At 37.0% G+C, this 17,992-nt stretch overlaps 1 pseudogene; it reads right to left on the bottom strand.

The window, feature by feature from the left end:
• Nucleotides 1–12,766: 12,766 nt before the first annotated feature.
• Nucleotides 12,767–16,671, bottom strand: LOC101348765 (40S ribosomal protein S8 pseudogene; annotated as a pseudogene).
• Nucleotides 16,672–17,992: the final 1,321 nt, after the last annotated feature.

Genomic DNA, 17,992 nt, shown 5'->3' with positions numbered 1-17,992 from the left:
CCAAGGAGCTGCGTTGGCATCACCTCGGATCTTTCAGAAACGTAGCATCTCTGGTCCAGGTGCTTTGTATGCACACTGATGTCTGTGAAACACTGCCTTAGGCCACCCTGAGAGCATATTCCTGATCAGATGTGGCTAGATGGCTCACAGAATTTGTACGTAAAAGAATAAGGAGTAAATTATGTGTATGAAGATCCTTCCAATAATTTGCAAGCTACTGATGAAACTTTAAAAACCTTTTTTTCTTTTACAGAAAGGAATCTTAAATTAAAAAGGCTTCCATAATATCTATTAATAAATCTTTTTCTCCAGACAAACAGGCATTACAGTAATCAAAAGCATTTTGAAATGTTGGTAGTTGCAGAAATAAATATTCTTCCATGTATAGGAATTAAACGTATGGTTTTTTTTTTTTTTAAATGCAAAGGTGATTATAGAAGGCTCCCCACTTCAAACCCCACCTGATCTCAAACAACTGAACAACTGAATCCTCTGCTATCTACATTTTTGCAATCAGTAATACAGACTTTTGGCCTAATGGCTTACCTGCTATTAATAAACACAATCACAGTAGGAGGACATATTGCATCTTTTTTTTTTAATTTTTAATTTTTATTGTGCTTTAAGTGAAAGTTTACCGCTCAAGTTAGTTTCTTATACAAAAATTTATGCACACGTTGTTATGCTACCCTAGTTGCTTTACCTATAATGTGACAGCACACTCCTCTTTTCCACCCTGGATTTCCCATGTCCATTCAGCCATCTCCTATTGCTTTCTGCCTTCTCATCTCACCTCTGGACAGGAGAAGCCCATTTGGTCTCATGTATCTGATTGAACTAAGAAGCACACTCTTCATGAGTATCATTTTGTGTCTTATATTTCAGTCTAATCTTTGTCTGAAGAGTTGGCTTCAGGAATGGTTTTAGCTCAGGGTTAACAGAGAGTCTGGGGGCCATGTCTTCTGGGGTTCCTCCAGTCTCATTCAGACCATTAAGTCTGTTCTTTTTACTAGAATTTGAGCTATGCAGCCTACTGTTCTCCTACTCCATCAGAGCCTCTCTGTTGTGTTTTCTGTCAGGGAGGTCATTGATGATAGCTGGGCACCATTTAGTTCTTCTGGTCTCAGGCTGATGGAGTCTCTGGTTTATGTGGCCCCTTTCGCCTCTTGGGCTAATATTTTCATTGTGTCTTTAACAATTGTTGCATCTTAGATGGCCACTCGCTAGCTTTTAAGACTCCGGATGCCACTCACCAAAGTGGGATGCAGAACATTTTCTTAATAAACTTTGTTATGCCAATTGATCTAGATGTCCCCCAAAACCATGATTCTCAGACCCCTGCCCCTGCTACTCTGTCTCTCCAAGTGTTTGGTTGTATTCAGAAAACTTCTTAGCTTTTGGTTTAGTCCATTTGTGCTGACTTCCCCTGTAGTGTGTGCTGTCCTTTCCTTCACCTATGATAATTCTTGTCTACTATCTAGTTAGTGAATTCCCTTCGTCCTCCCTCCCAACCCTCATAAACATCAAAGAATGATTTCTTCTGTGTCTAAGCCTTTCCTTGAGTTCTTTTAATAGTGGTCTCATACAATATTTGTCCTTTTGTGACTGACTAATTTCACTCAGCTTAATGCCTTCTAGATCCATTCATGGTATGAGATATTTTGTGGATTCATAGTTATTCTTTATTGTTGCATAGTATTCCATTGTGTGAATATAACATAATTTGTTTATCCGTTCGTCCATTCATGAGCACCTAAGTTGTTTCCATCTTTTTGCTATTGTGAACAGTGCTGCAATGAACGTGTGTGTATATATCTATTCATGTGACGGCTCTTGTTTCTCTAAGATACATTCCAAGGAGTAGGATTGCTGGGTTGTATGGTACTTCTATTTCTAGTTTTTTAAGGAAGCGCCAAATTGGTTTCCAAAGTGACTGTACCATTTTATATTCCAGCCAGTAGCATATAAATTTTCCAGTCTATCCATGACCTCTCCAGCATTTATTATTTTGTATTTTTTGGATTAATGCTAGCCTTGTTGGAGTGAGAAGGTATCTCATTGTAGTTTTGATTTGCATTTCTTTAATGGCTAGTAATTGTGAGCATTTCCTCATGCATCTGTTAGCTGCCTGAATGTCTTCTTTGGTGAAGTGCCTGTTCATATTCTTTGCCCATTTTTTAATTGGGTTATTTGTCTTTTTGTTGTTGAGGTTTTGCAGTATCTTGTAGATTTTAGAGATTAGACCCTGATCGAATATGCTGTAGCCAAAAATTGTTTCCAGTTTGTAGGTTGTCTTTTTACTCTTTTGGTGACATCTTTTGATGAGCATAAGTGTTTGATTTTTAGGAGCACCCAGTTATCTGGTTTCTCTTCTGGTATTTGTGCATTATTACTTATGGTTTGCATTCTGTTTATGCCATGTATTAGGGCTCCTATCATTGTCCTTATTTTTTCTTCCATTATTTTTATTGTTTTAGATTTTATATTTAGGTCTTTGATCTATTTTGAGTTCGTTTTTGTGCATGGTGTGAGGTGTGGTTCTTGTTTCATTATTATTATTATTATTTTTTTTTTTTTTGCAGATAGATATCCAGTTATGCTGGCACCATTTGTTAAAGAGACTCTCTTTTCCCCATTTAACAGTATGTCTGGATTCTCAATTCTGTTCCATTGGTCTATGTATCTGTTGTTGTACCAGTACATGGCTGTTTTGACTATGGTGGCAGTATAATATTTTCTAAAATCAGGTAGTGTGAGGTCTTCCACTTTGTTCTTCTTCTTCAGTAATGCTTTAGTAATCCAGGGCCTCTTCCCTTTCCACATGAAGTTGGTAATTTGTTTCTCCATCTCATTAAAAAATGTCATCGGAATTTGGATTGGGATTGCATTGTATCTGTAGATCACTTTGGGTAGAATTGACATTTTCACAATACTGAGTCTTCCTATCCAAGAGCAAGGTATGTTTTTCCACTTATGTAGGTCTCCTTTGGTTTCTTGCAGTAATGTCTTGCAGTTTTCTTTGTATAGACCTTTTACATCTCTGGTTATATTTATTCATAAGTATTTTATCTTCTTGGGGACTTTTGTAAATGGTATGGATTTGGTGATTTCCTCTTGGAAGGTCTCTTTGTTGGTGTAGAGGAATCCAGCTGATTTTTGTATATTTAGCTTGTATCCTGATACTTTGCTGAAATCTTCTATTAGTTTCAATAGTTTTCTTGTGGATTCTTCGGAGTTTTCTGTGTATAAGATCATATCAACTGCAAATAGAGATACTTTGACTTCTTTCCTACCAATTTGGATGCCTTTTATTTGTTTTTTTAGCCTAATTGCTGTGGCTAGGACCTCCAGCACAATGCTGAATAAGAGTGGTAATAAAGGGCATCTGTGTCTGGTTACCATTCTCAAGGCGAATGCTTTCAGACTGTCTCCATTTATGATGATGTTGGCTGTTGGGTTTGCATAAAGGCCCTTAATTATGTTGAGGAACTTCCCTTTTATTCCTATTTTGTTGAGAGTTTTTATCATGAATGGGTGTTGGACTTTGTCAAAAGCCTTTTCTGCATCAATTGATAAGATCTTGTGGTTTTTGTCTTTTATTTTACTTATGTGATAGATTACATTGATTGTTTTTCTAATGTTGAACCATCTCTGCATACCTGGTATGAATCCCAAGTGGTCATGTTGAATTATTTTTTTGATATGTTGATGAATTCTATTGGCTAGAATTTGTTAAGGATTTTTGTGTCTATGTTCATGAGGGATATTGGTCTGTAATTTTCTTGTTTTTTAGTCTTTACCTGGTTTTAATATCAGGGTTATGCTGACTTTGTAGAATGAGTTTAGGAGTATTCCATTCTTTTCTATGTTCTGAAATACCTTTAGTAGAAGCGGTGTTAACTCTTCTCTGAAAGTTTGGTAGAATTCTCCAGTGAAGTCATCCGGGCCAGGAATTTTTTTGTTGTTGGGAGTGTTTTAATTACCTTTTCAATCTCTTCTTTTATTATACATTTATTTAGTTGTTCTACCTCTGTTAGTTTAGGTAGGTAGTGTGTTTCTACAAATTTAACCATTTCCTCTAAGTTTTCAATTTTTTTGGAGTATGATTTTTCCTAGTATTCTATTATGATTCTTTTAATTTCAGTTGGTCCTGTTGTGATATTGCTCATCTCATTTCTTATTAGAGTTGTTTCCTCTCCTGTTTGTCTTTTGTCAGTTTGGCCAGTGGTTTATCGATTTTATTGATCTTTCAAAGAAACAGCTTTTGGTCTTATTAACTCAATTGTTTTTCTATTTCATTTAATGCTGCTCTAATTTTTATTATTTCCTTTCTTCTGGCACCTGAGAGCTTCTTTTATTGCTCTCTTTCTATTTGTTCAAGTTGTAGGGTTAATGTTTTAATTTTGTCCCTATCTTCTTTTTGGATGTGTGCATTTATTGCTATAAATTGACCACTGAGCACTCCTTTTGCTGTGTTCCAAAGGTTCTGGTAGGATGTATTTTCATTCTTATTTGATTCTGTGAATTTTTTTAATTCTGTCCTTAGTTTCTTCTATAGTCCAGTGGTTTTTGAGCAAGATGTTGTTCAGTTTCTATGTGTTTGATTTTTTTCCTTGCTTTTTCTGTTATTGATTTCTACTTTTATGGCTCTTTGGTCAGAAAAGATGCTTTGTAATATTTCGATGCTTTGGATTCTGTTAAGGCTTGCTTTGTGGCCTAATATGTGGTCTATTCTGGAGAATGTTCCATGTGTGTTGGAAAAGAAAGTATATTTGTCTGCTTTTGAGTGGAGTGTTCTGTATATGTCTATGAGATCAAGTTGGTTTATTGTGGCATTTAGATCTTCCATGTTTTTAGTGAGCTTCTCTCTGGATTTTCTGTCCTTCACCAAAAGTGGTGTGTTGAAGTCTCCTACTATTATTGTGGAGCTGTCTATTTCTCTTTCCAATGCTGTTAGAGTTTGTTTTTTATATTTTAGAGCCCTGTTGTTGGGTGCATAAATATTTATTATGGTTATGTCCTCCTGCTGTATTGACTCTTTAATCATTATTTAGTGTCCTTCCCTATCCTTTGTAGTGGATTTTGCTTTAAAGTCTGTTTTGTCAAAGATTAATATTGCCACTCCTACTCTCTTTTGATTGTTGTTTGCTTGATATATTTTTTCCATCCTTTGAGTTTTAGTTTGTTTGTGTCTTTACATCTAAGGTGTGTCTCTTGTAGGCAGCATATAGATGGACTGTGTTTTTTTATCCATTCCGTCACTGCCTCTTTACTGGTGCACTTAGTCCATTTACATTCAGGGTAATTATTGGTATGTATGAGTTTAATGCTGTCATTTTGATGTCTTTTTGTGTATGTGTGTTGTTGACAGTTTCTTTGTTCCACTTAATTTTCTGCGGTGAGTCGGTTTTCTTTATGTATTTTCTTTTCATCTTTTTCATTGTTGTTGATTTTGTATTTGTTTAGTGTAAATGTTTTCCTTGTTTTTTATTTTGAAGTGTAGGATTTTTACTTTCCTTTGTGGTTACCTTAATATTTACCTCCATTTTTCTAAATTTAAACCAATCTTTTATTTCTTGATATCGCTTGACTTCCTCTCCTTGTGAAAGATCTAGGACTCCATTATTTAGTCCTTCTTTTTTGTTTTAGTGTTGTCTTCTTTTACATATTGACATCTGTTTCCCTATTTTCAGCATTTTAGCTTTGATTTATTTTTGTGATTTCCCTATCTGGGTTGATATCTGGTTGCTCTGTCCTGTGTTCTAGTCTTGGATTATTATCTGATGTTACTGATTTTCTAACTGGAGGACTCCCTTTAGTATTTCTTATAATTCTCTTAAGTTTGTTTATCTGGAAATGTCCTAATTTTGCCATCATACTTGAGAGACAGTTTTGCTGGATATATGATTCTTGGCTGACAATTTTTTTCCTTCAAGGCTTTATATATGTAATTCCATTGCCTTCTTGCCTGCATAGTTTCTGCTGAGTAGCCTGAGCTTATTCTTATCGACTCTCCTTTGTAGATGACTTTTTGTTTTTCCTTAGCTGCTCTTAGAATTCTCTCTTTATCTTTGGGTTTGGCAAGTTTGATTATAATATGTCTTGATGACTTTTTTTGGCATCTACCTTATGTAGGGTTAGATGAGCTTCTTGGATAGATATCTTCTCATCTTTCATGATATCAGGGAAGTTTTATGCAAACAAATCTTCAGCAATTTTCTCTGTATTTTCTGTTATCCTCCCCCACCCCCATTCTGGTACTCCAATCACTCTTAGGTTATTCCTCTTGATAGAGTCCCACATAATTCTTAGGATTTCTTCATTTTTTAAAAATTCTTTTAACTGATTTTTTCCTCAGATAAGTTGGTGTCAAAGGCTTTATCTTTAATCTCACTAATTCTGACTTCCATTGCCTCAGTTCTGCTCCTATGACTTTCTAAAGAATTGTCTAATTCTGAAATTTTATTTGTTAATCTTTTGGATTTCTGTTTGCTCTCTCTCTATGAATTCTTTAGCCTGTTAAATTTGTCATTATGCTTTTGTATAACCTTCTTAAGTTCTTCTATTGCTTTGTCTTTGCGTTATTTGGCTTGTTCTATGTTTTACATGATCTTCTTCCTGATCTCTTGAAGAGTTTTTTATATCAATCTTTTGAATTCTACCTCCAGTAATTCGAAGCAGTTCTCTTCCTCTGGCAGATTTCTTGATTCTTTCTTTTGGGAGCTTGCTGAAGTCATCATGGTTTGCCTCTTTATGTGATTTGATATTGACTGCTGTCTCTGAGCCATCAATAGGTTATTATATTTATTTATTTTATGTTTGCTTACTGTGTCCTAACTTCTTGTTTTGTTTTGTTTTGATATGCCCAAATATGCTGCTTATATGAGCTAGTTTGATTATTGGCATCTTTGAAGCTCTCATGTCCTGTCACCAGGTGGTTAGAGCTATTACTAGTTATGAGATCCCAGGAGTCTGATTATTTTCCCTTTGCATATTCAACTCAGGTGTCCAGGTCATTGGTCACTGAGTGTGTGATGCAGGCTCTCACCTACAGTCCTAGATGGACAGGGTTGACTGGAGTAGGCACAGGTATATGGCTACGGTAGGGAGTCATGTGCTGAGCAACGCACGGTAGTGACAGCTTCCCTTGAGTGTCTAGGTGAAAGGTGTGTCCCTGTTTCCTAGAGCACGTAGGTGGGTGGGTTTTGCAGCCAGACTATGGGTACCCTATGCTGTTGGCTGTAAATACTGTAAGGTACAGCTTATTCTTGGACCCCTGTCACAAGTGGCTAGGTGGTCCCTGATGTGGGTAGGTGGGGACCCTGCTTAATGGGCAGGGAGGTGTTAAATGTCATGAATCGTCCAGTCCCCCATATAGCTGATACTGTTGAAAATAGGTTTCAGGTATATACCCTGTTGCACTGTGCTAATGAGGGTCTGTCCTGTTGAAATGGGCCCACACAGGTCTAGGCAGGGGTGAAAAACATTCATTGTCTGTGGACCCCTTATGCCTGTGCTGAGGCAAAGGGGCTGTGCTTGCCCTGAGTTACCAGCTTAGGGAAGTTGGCAGAGTATTTTTTCCTGTTTGTTAATTTGTTCCCTCTCCAAAGCTGGGAGAATGGCTTAGGGTGTGCAACGAGTCCTACTGCCAGCCCAGGGGGTGCAGCAAATCACTGAAGCCAGACTGGGACCCAGGGCAGAGCAGGAAGGGGGCAGATAAAAGGGAAAGAGGTACTTCCCAAAGGGTTTTTTTTTTTTTTTTTTTGATCCACACAATAGGTTAGACACATGTACTTGTCTTTCGCCAATTGAGCGCTTGTTCTGGAGGCTCGAGCAAACTCTCCGCCACTCAGTCTCTCCCGATGTGTAAAATGTGTCTGAAGTGCCACTGCTTGCCTCACTGCATGCTGGATGATCCAGCTAGCAGGGTGCCAGTGCTGGCCAGGTCAGGTCTGGCAGCTCCTTGCTGCTTCTGTGCAGTCTCTCCCTCCCCCGCCACTCAATTTGATTCCCCAACTTTGTCTTTGATGTTCACAGCTCCTAGATTGTCATATATAATCAATTCTCTCGGTTTGTTTCTTTTTGGTCTTTGCTGTAAGAGGGGCCATAGGAAGAGTCTGACTACTCTGCCATCTTAGCCCTGTCTTCCAGGACATATTTCATCTTATCAATTAAGAGTGGAGGTATTCTATTTGAGAACCTATCATGAAGAATTTGAGTGATGTTGGGCATGCAGTTAACATGTCAGGATCTTTCTTATGGCTAAATAGGAATGTGTAGAGTAATTTATAAAAGGGCATTTCCAGGTCCACCATTCTGTTATTTTATTTTATTTTTTTCTAAAGAAAGTGAACACACTAGAGAACTGGGACTAGGATAGAAAGGATGATGTTGCCAGTGGGGATAGGGAATGAAAATGCAAGTGTGAAGGAAACAAAGAAAAATTTTGTTTGAGTTATTAGTTTCCCTGGAACCAGACCTTAGTTATGGGTGATAGGTTATAATTTATCATTACCCTGGGCACTATATTTAATCATGAAGCTTGTCACTATTATATATAGTCATTTTAGGAGTGTTACTTTAATGTTCATTTGATGTTTCTCCAAATATAGAAATCGGTAGATTCTCTCATTTCATACACAAAGTCTTTATTTTTTGTTCTTGTAGGACATTATCTGCTTAAACATGTTCTCTTCGGCATTCAGACAGAAGTGCTTGATATTCTTATGTCCTGTGCATACAAATCTAACCTGCCTCAAGAGGCCAGTGCGTAGGAATTTCTTGTCAGCAAAACTGTGCCTAGAGCAATTCTGGTAGATCTATGGCTGCACAGTTCCCTGGTCAAATTTGGCTCATTGCTTTGAATTCATTTTTGTAATAATGTTGCTGATAATGCTTATACATTATTTTAATAGGATAATACATTCTTTAGCCCTGGCATCAACTACCATATTGTGCCCAAACAAGAGAAGAAGAAACTAAACATAGGTCTTGCTAAAAAAAAATGTGTGTGCTTTTCAATTATGTGACGAATAGGTAAGCAATGGTTGGATTATTACAAACCTTTATTGTTTATTTTGAATAGCTGCCTACTTTTGGTTTCTTCTTTCCTTCATGCTGTATTCACTGGCTTTTGATATTGTAGGCAAACCATTACAGAACGAAACAGAACAGCAGTGAGACTCACTCCAGGATCTAAAATACTTGTATATCTTCTCTGAATTTAGAAAACTTCCGTTACAGAGAAAACAAATGTGGGATGTGCAAATTGTTCTAGCATCTTCCCTTTCAAACACTGTCTAATAAGTCTTGCCAGGCAATGTTCATCCAGACTAGAAATGTCTGTCAAATACTTTGATATAAAAGTGTGTCTTATACTTTATCCCTTTTACTGTTGTGACTTTGCAATACCACAATGAATGGAGTTCATGGATGTGTTTGTGAGTTGTGTGCATTTTGATTCTTTACTCATAATTTGACTAAATTGCCAATAGGCAAATAGTTCTACCTAGGTAATAACTCCATTTTGAAAAAATACTAGCTTTGAAAAGATATTGACACTTAGCCTGTCTTTGATATAATTTTACTGTATCAAAACTCTGTACAAAACTCTGTATTCAAAATGTTTTTAAAATTATAGAAATTAAAGATTTATAGAACAATAATTACCTGACTTAATACTGCTCTCAATCTTTGCATAACTTAGACCTGATTATATCTCCACTTGAGATGCCCTTAATAACCACATAAGCAAGTGAATATAAAATAAAATATTACAAAGAGAAATTGGAGTAAACTTAGTTTTCATGTTTCTTAAGATAGAGAACTTGTAAACTTATTGATTGCTTGCTCAGTATAGGCATTTAGCTAGGAAGTAGGAAATATATTACACGTGAATGTAATGTGTCCTTGTCTTCTTATATTTATAATTTTTAGAGAAACAGCACTTTAATAAAAACAAAAAATAGGTCAACAAATGAAGTTTAGTAAATACAAAAGGATTGAATTCTTCTCCCCTTGCCTGTGGGGTATTTTCAGGCCTTAACTTTAGAGCAATTTTCTTCCATCTATGCTCTATGCCCTTACTTCCTTGCCCAGTCATTATTCTTAATTAGCAATTGCTATGGGCAGTCGTTATCTATTGAACCCATTTAGAAACTTGGCCACTGACTTCATCAACTCCAAATTTTCAAGGGTACTGAGTTTGCTGGCAAGAAATATGGCCTTTGAACAGACTCAGGTCTGTTCATAAAGATTACATTTTCAGTTTCAACCAACATTCTCCTTTTCTGTGGGAGTTAGCACCTGATTAAAGCTGCTGCTCTTCTTGCTAATTCAGCTCTCTGAGTAATAAATATTTTATCTTATCAATAAACATGAATTTCTGTGATCCAAAGATATTTAGACTCTTAATTAGATAGCACATCTAAATTGGTTAATCAGAGTGTTTTCCGGTGGTTTCTGAGTCAAACTTACACTTCATCTCTGGTTAGCCTTTGTAATATTCAAGCTGAACAACTTAAAATTCTCAGTTCAAACTACTTACAATCTGTGTAAATCAAAATGCTGTAGTTAAATTGGGCATGGACTTATTCTGTAACCTTATCCACTTTGCATTTAAGTTGTCTCTACATGAATGTTTGACACTAGTACAGTCTTTAAATATTAATGCATAGAGAAAAAAAAGATGAAAGGAAGAGTTGGAACCAAGAAAGTGAAAGATAGCAAGGGGCATTTGTAATAAAAATCCTGAAAAAAATTTAGGAGAGTATGCAAAGAAAAATAAACTTGTCAAAGCAGTTAGTTACCAGCATAAAGTATTACAATTTATGCACAATCTGAAGCTCTAAGGAATGAGTAGCCATAACAAGCTTTTGTGCGATAAAGATTAGAATCTCTGTGAAGCAGTTTCTTGTGTGTGTGTGTGTGTTTTTTTTTTCTATGCTTCTGAATTTTACTTTTAAATGGGCTCCAAGCTACAAAATAGCTTAAAAATGAAACAAAGCAAAACAAAGCCAAAAACACCTTTTTTTTTCTTTCATGTACAAGGAGGTCAGCATATATTGAAAACTCTGACTCTGTACCTCTCACACTTAAACTGCCTATGATTTTGGCGTAAAATAGTATTAGACCAAACAGCATCACAAAATAATGTGCTTTTGTGCCACATGAACAATGGAAGGCTCCTTAGCATAATTTGTAAAAGTTTCAAGTGGGTATATTGCCAAATAGCTTGCCTTTTACTGTGAAGAAGGCAGAAGGCGAGTGTATGAAGCTGAATGTATAGCTAGTGACTCCCCTTGTACCAGATAGAGAAATGCTATTTGCTGAGAGACTGCACTGTGGAGATTGGAGAAGAGAGTATGCCCTCAATTTCTCTGCACTATACTAGTGTGCATTCAACTGATGAAGTTCTCAACTCAAAGGGCAACATCCACTTTGTTCTAAGTTCCTGCTGGAATGGAAAAGCTGACAGGGAAAAACTTACACAAAGGATATTGTGCTGTTAAAGTTTGTTCAAAGCCACACTTGTCAGATCTCTTTGAAATGAAATTGAAAAGGAAAAACCAATTTTCTTCGAGGACAAAGTTCATCTCATTTGGTGTGCTGCACCTGTCTAATTTTCTTCACTCAGAAAGAAATCTTGACTAGGAAAATTTGAAAAAATAGTTTATCTGAGTGCAGGTATATATCATAATGTTTAATTCAGACTAGTGTTACCTTTTGAGAACATAAATACAATCGAATAACCAACCACCTGTTTGAAGCTGTGATAAATACTTAAGTTGGCTGAAATTATTAGACACCATTATTCTGTCTCAAAAATGTCTGTGAAGGACAACAGTCTGAACTACCCTGAAATGAAAGTGCTCTAATGTTTTCCTTTGTCAGCGATGTGCAGATGCACAGTGTGATGCTGAATACACTATCACGCTGAAAACCAAGACAGATTCCTCAAAGGTGTTCCAGGTAAATATCTTGCATGTTTCCAAATTTGAAAGGAAAAAAAAAAGCTGCAGCATCTATTTTTAGGGTAGAATATTTATGAATATTACAAATCATAATTGATTTTTTTAAATGTCACTAAATAATGGCTTGGGTAAGTTTGTATCAACAGCAAACCAGAGAGCTTTGCATTTTTGAAGTTGCAATTTGCTTCATATATGAATGTTGTTACAAGATTGCAGGTCAAAGCAAAATAAAATAAAAAATAAAAGTAAATATGTCATTTAAACTGGGACAAAATGTAGCTGTGACCCTAGACAAAGAATTATGTTCAAGGTAGAAAAATGTTATTTTAGTCAAGCGAATAAGAAAATAATGAATAACAACCCACGGGTAATCCTCCCCTTTAATGCATCTTGCCTCCTCTTTCCCTGTCTCTTTCAGTCTTTTTCTGCTTCTGTGTCAGCCTTCCTTATTCTTGTTTACCCTCTGTGATTGGCTACATGTTTATATAAATCCTGTATATTGGCAATCAATGTATGATTATAAAAGGAGGAAGCATTTCAAAACTGGGGAGGATAAGCAACATTATAAGTTATGTGTTAGATCATGGGGAACAGCTGATCTTGGCTTTTGCCAGAATCTTCCCAGAAATTTATATTCCCTAGCTTCTTTCTTTGTGAATGATTTCTATTTGGAACTACATTGCCAATGCCTTTTTATTTGCTCTGTGTCCAAATGTGGATCCAGCTGGATTTCTCTGCTTTTGTTTTTATTCCACCTGTATCTCTGTAGAAGACAGTTCCTCATATCCACACCCTTTATGTAAAATGTAATTCCTTCTAAATAGTTTCACCATGACCTTGAGAAACAAAGACTTACTATTGAAACTTTTGGGCAGCAGCTACCTTCCTTTTATTTTATTTTTTTTAGAATAAACACCTTTAATACATGTGCTAAGATGGGAGGGAAGAGGATTTATTTGCCTTTCCGGGCCTTGATTTTCCTCAGATAGAACTCCAGTTCCTTGCCTCTAGCACATGGCCATCTTCTCTGCCACAGTAGCCTGGCCTCGAAGTGATACAAGCAAGAAGCTTGCCCTGCTGGAACTGCTCCTCCAGAAGTCTGCTGATTTTTGCATTCTTTTTCCTTTCATCATATTGATCGCTTTTTGTTTAACATCTCTTCCTCCTCAGGAGTCAGTTTCGCCCCTTTCTTGTGGACCAGGGGCAGTGCATAGCGGGACTCTACCACTGCCGGTATGGTGTGCTGTCAATGAGCACGATGCGGTTCTTCACTAGGGTCTTGGTGAAGACCAGCTCATTATTGGACACATTGTACACAACATGGATGATCCTCGTTTTGCGAGTACAACACTCAGAGCCCCGGGAGAAGTTCCCCATATCCAGCCTTAGGGCCCGGTACTTGTTGTTTCCTCCTCTCACAAGGACTCTGTGTATGCTGCGGGGACCGATCCTAGTGTTGGCAGCCAGGCGCCCCAGCTCATACTTCCTCTTCTTGTGGTAGGGCTTTCTCTTGCCCCCGGTCTTGCGGCGCTTGTGCCAGTTGTCCCGGGAGATGCCCAACGCTCGGCGCTGGCTGCAAATGCTACCTTCTTTTTGGAACTAAAACTCAAACAAGCAATGTCCTGATAAATCAAAGGAGAATCTTCTTAGAGTGGAAATTATTCAGCTAAATTTTGACAAGCAAGCTCGCTGATTTTCATCCTTAATTTTTCTTTTGTGCTTCATCTGTTATAGAGTAAATCTGTGTCTCAATTTAATGAAAACATATTCAGAAATTAACTGCTTTCTCTTTTAGCTTAAAAGCTGCATGTTATTTGGGTTCAATATTTTTCAGAAGCATAATTTATTATATACTTGTGTGTGAGCTAATTCTTTCTCGCATTTCCATTAAAGTCCATGAGTCTATGGCAGTGTCTTTACCTCATACACGTGGTTCTTTTCCCTCAGTGCCTATTCATATACTCGGTAAGTGTTTGTTGAAGGAATGAAGGCATGTGGCTTTCACTCTTCACCTGGAAAATCACTCTTTGGCTTTTCCCTTTATGATGCCTAGGTCATTAAAAGTTGTGTCACAGGAAATAGTGTTATTTCTTTCTTCACATTCCACAACTAATTAGACACTGTTTTTTCTGACCTATCTTTCCTTAGGGATAGCAAATAAAGTACCTGCTCTATGACATCCAATCTTTTCCTGATTCTGAGATACTGCCCATAGCCTAGGTCTTTGCTTGACTGAGGAGTTTTTCTTTGTAGTTTTTACATCTTTATAAAAAAACAAACGAACAAACCCATTGCCATTGAGTTGATTCTGACTCATAGTGACCTTACAGGACAGAGCAGAACTGCCCCACAGAGTTTCCGAGGAGCGCCTGGTGGATTTGAACTGCTGACCATTTTGGTTAACAGACGTAGCTCTTAACCACTACACCACCAGGGTTTCCTTACATTGTTATAGTAGGCATTAAAGAATTCCTAGCAGAAAGTGAACCAGTAGTAGCTTTACTTTATTTCACATTTCTTTCTGTAATGTAGCTGGCTACTGTTATGTCGGCTTCCTATCATCTTTATTCCATAAGGGCTTATAACTTCGGATCAAAGCATGTGCCTATGGTTGCCACATAGAATATAGTGTCAAAACCTTGGCCCAAGAGTCATTCTTCTGCCAAGATTTTTCTATATATCTGCTCATTCAACAAGTATTTCTAGACCCTCCTGTGGCCTTATTATGGTGCTACAGGGACTACAAAGAGGTGAAATTAAATAGTTTCTATCCATAAATGCAGAGAGAATTTTGTGTTTTCTGGAGTACTTCCACATTAATTATCTCAGTTGATTTCCTAGAACAGATGTGGGACGCAAGGAAGGTAAGTATTACTACACACATATTCCAGATAAGAAACCTGCAACCTGGAAGCCTAAGTCACCCCACCAGTCATGACAAGGCTACTATAAAATACCTAAGGGTTGGTTTATACCATTTTATAACTCTCCCTTTCTACTGCAGAAAGAACAGAGGTTTTTGAGTGGTAGGTTGGCTCTCAGGCTGTGCAACAATATTTTTTTCAAATGTTTCTTCCTAGTAGAACTTAAGACAGGTCAATAATTAAAAGTATTTTGGACCTAAATGAAGCTCTTTACTTCATAAGGATTTCAGCTTATAGACTTACCATGCATCAGACCATGATCTATTATCTGGGGATCAGGAGTAACATTTCTCAAAGCTATGAACTTTCAAAGAAAGCTACAGCACACTTGCCTCCTTCCTTTTCCCATTCCCATTGTCCTAGCTTAAGTCATTAATTTTCTTACTTCAATAACCTTTTAAAATTATGTGTCTTTCAGTATCCCCCCTCACCCATCCATTTACATTTTGTTGCTAGGTAAATCTTGCTAAAGTACAATTACATGCTAATAATTATGTTTCTCTATAGCTTCTTATGTTGTTGTTCTTAGGTGCAGTTGAGTCAGATCTGATGCAAAGCAACCCTCTGTACAACGAAACACTGCCTAGTCCTGCATCATTCTCAAAATCGTTGCTATGTTTGAGTCCATTATTGCAGCCACTTTGTCAATCCATCTCATTGAGGGTCTTCCTTTTTTTCACTGACCCCGTACTTTACCAAGAATGATGACCTTCCTCAGGGACTGGTCCCTTCTGATAACATGTCCAAAATATGTGAGATGAAGTCTTACCATCTTCGCCTCCAAGGAACATTCTGGCTGACTTCTTCTAAGACAGATCCGTTCGTTCTTCTGGAAGTCCATGGTATATTCAATATTCTACACCAATGCCATAATTCAAAACCATCCGTTCTTCTTTGGTCTTCCTTATTCATTGTCCAGCTTTTGCATGCATATGAGGTGATTGGAAATACCATGGCTTAGGTCAGGTGCACCTTAGTCCTAAAAGTGATACCTTTACTTTCTAACACTTTAAAGATCTTTTGCCACAGATTTTCCCAATGCAATATGTCATTTGATTTCTTGACTGCTGCTTCCATGGGCATTAATTGTAGATCAAAATAAAATGAAATCCTTCACAACTTCAGTCTTTTCTCCATTTATCATCATGTTCCTTATCGGTCCAATTGTGAGGATTTTTGTTTTCTTTATGTTGAGGAGTAATCCATACTGAAGGCTGTAGTCTTGGATCTTCATCAGTAAGTGCTTCAAGTCCTCTTCATTTTCAGCAAGCAAGGTTGTGTCATCTGCATATCACAGGTTGTTAATGAGTCTTCCTCCAATCTTGATGCCATGTTCTTCTTCATATAGTCCAGCTTCTCAGATTATTTGCTCAGCCTACAGATTGAATAAGTATGGTGAAAGGATACAACCCTGAGGCACACCTTTCCTGATTTTAAGCCACACAGTATCCCCTTGTTCTGTTCAAAAGACTGCCTCTAGGTCTATGTACAGGTTCCTCATGAGCACAGGCAAGTGTTCCAGAATTCCCATTCTTTGAAATGTTATCCGTAATTTGTTATGATCCACACAGTTGAATGCCTTTGCATAGTCAATAAAGCACAGATAAACACTGCAGCTCCTAACAACAACAACGTTTCTGGTATTCCCTGCTTTCAGCCAAGATCCATGTGACATTAGCAATGATATCCCTCGCTCCACATCCTTTTCTGAATCTGTGAATTCACTGTTCTCTGTACATGCTCTTCCCTTTCCACTTACGTACCTTTCTTGCCATTCCACTAACTCTTCCAACATAAATACCACAAAGGCTTCATTTTAAACCTTTCATCATGGGTCCAATTAGTGATAAATACAACCTGCTTTGATCTCACAAGAAACTTTACCTCTTCCATGGCGTATATAAACATAGCACAGGTTTTGCAGACAAATGAGCAGATGGAATTAGGTTAGAATCCTGAGCTAGTTAAATTTAGGCAAATTACTTAACTTCTCCAAGCATCCATATCTTTATCTGGAAAACCACTGCATGTTTGTTTGTTTTGTGTGTTTGTGAGGATTAGTGATTATGCCTATAAATGCATTTGCTCAATAAACCAAAAAACCAAACCTGTTACTTAAGACACAATAAATGGCAGCTGTTATTCATAAATTCAGTTTTTCATTGCAGTTGTATATGTACATGTTGCATAAACATCCATTTAGTGTCTAATTTCTGTGAGGGCTGAGACCATGGTTGTTGTTTTGTTCTGTTTTTCATCTTTGCATCCATATAGATCTTGGTACAATTTTTTTAATTGGCAATGTTCATTTCCCCCATTGCACACCTATTTCATCTTAGCAGAATTATGGACAAAATTCGCGTTAGTGAAATCATACTACCTGGTAATACCATGTAGTATGCTGTTTCTCCAGTTTCAGAATAAAGAAAGTGAATTGGTTCCACTTTAGAAATATTTTAATTATTGTTTTAGTTAAAATTTGGTCAGGTAGGAAACCTAGGAATGACTAAAATACAGTTAATCTACACAAGGTAGTCAACATTTAGCTAGTGTTAAAGCCTGTAAAAATGGATCCAGGCTAGAGATTTATGTTTTGTATTTCTCCAGGGAATCACTAGGTCTGCTTTTATGTCAGTCCAGGCTGTGCCAACCATGGAGAACATGAAGTGGTAAACCAAAAAGGTTGTAAAGTTGACTGCACCCAGAGTAAATTAGAACAAGTTCTGTCACATATGTGCCCTTTGTTGAACTGAAAATAAATAGGCTGTCATAAAGACTTACGGAGGAGATTAGATGATGTAATAGTAATCCTCTCTGTGGAGAAATTATGGAACATCCATAATAATGCTACCACCACCAACAATATATGCATACATATTTTGCTATTGAAAGTATATTGTTATTGCCAATTTCTTCTCAGTTTTAGAACAGACAAATGACTGGACTATTGGAATAAAGTATCTGAGAAATGAGAGAGCAATATCTATGATTATTTTTTAAGGAAGAGCAGAAGTCTTTCGTTTTATAACTCGGTGGAAAAATAACTGATATTTAACGGGCATTTATGTATCTAGAATTTTCTACAAACAGCTAATT

Source organism: Trichechus manatus, unplaced genomic scaffold (assembly GCF_000243295.1).
Source record: "Trichechus manatus latirostris isolate Lorelei unplaced genomic scaffold, TriManLat1.0 scaffold00043, whole genome shotgun sequence".
Lineage (NCBI taxonomy): Eukaryota > Metazoa > Chordata > Mammalia > Sirenia > Trichechidae > Trichechus > Trichechus manatus.
The sequence above is the reverse complement of the archived record's forward strand: the minus strand, read 5'-3'. Positions and strand labels throughout refer to the sequence as shown.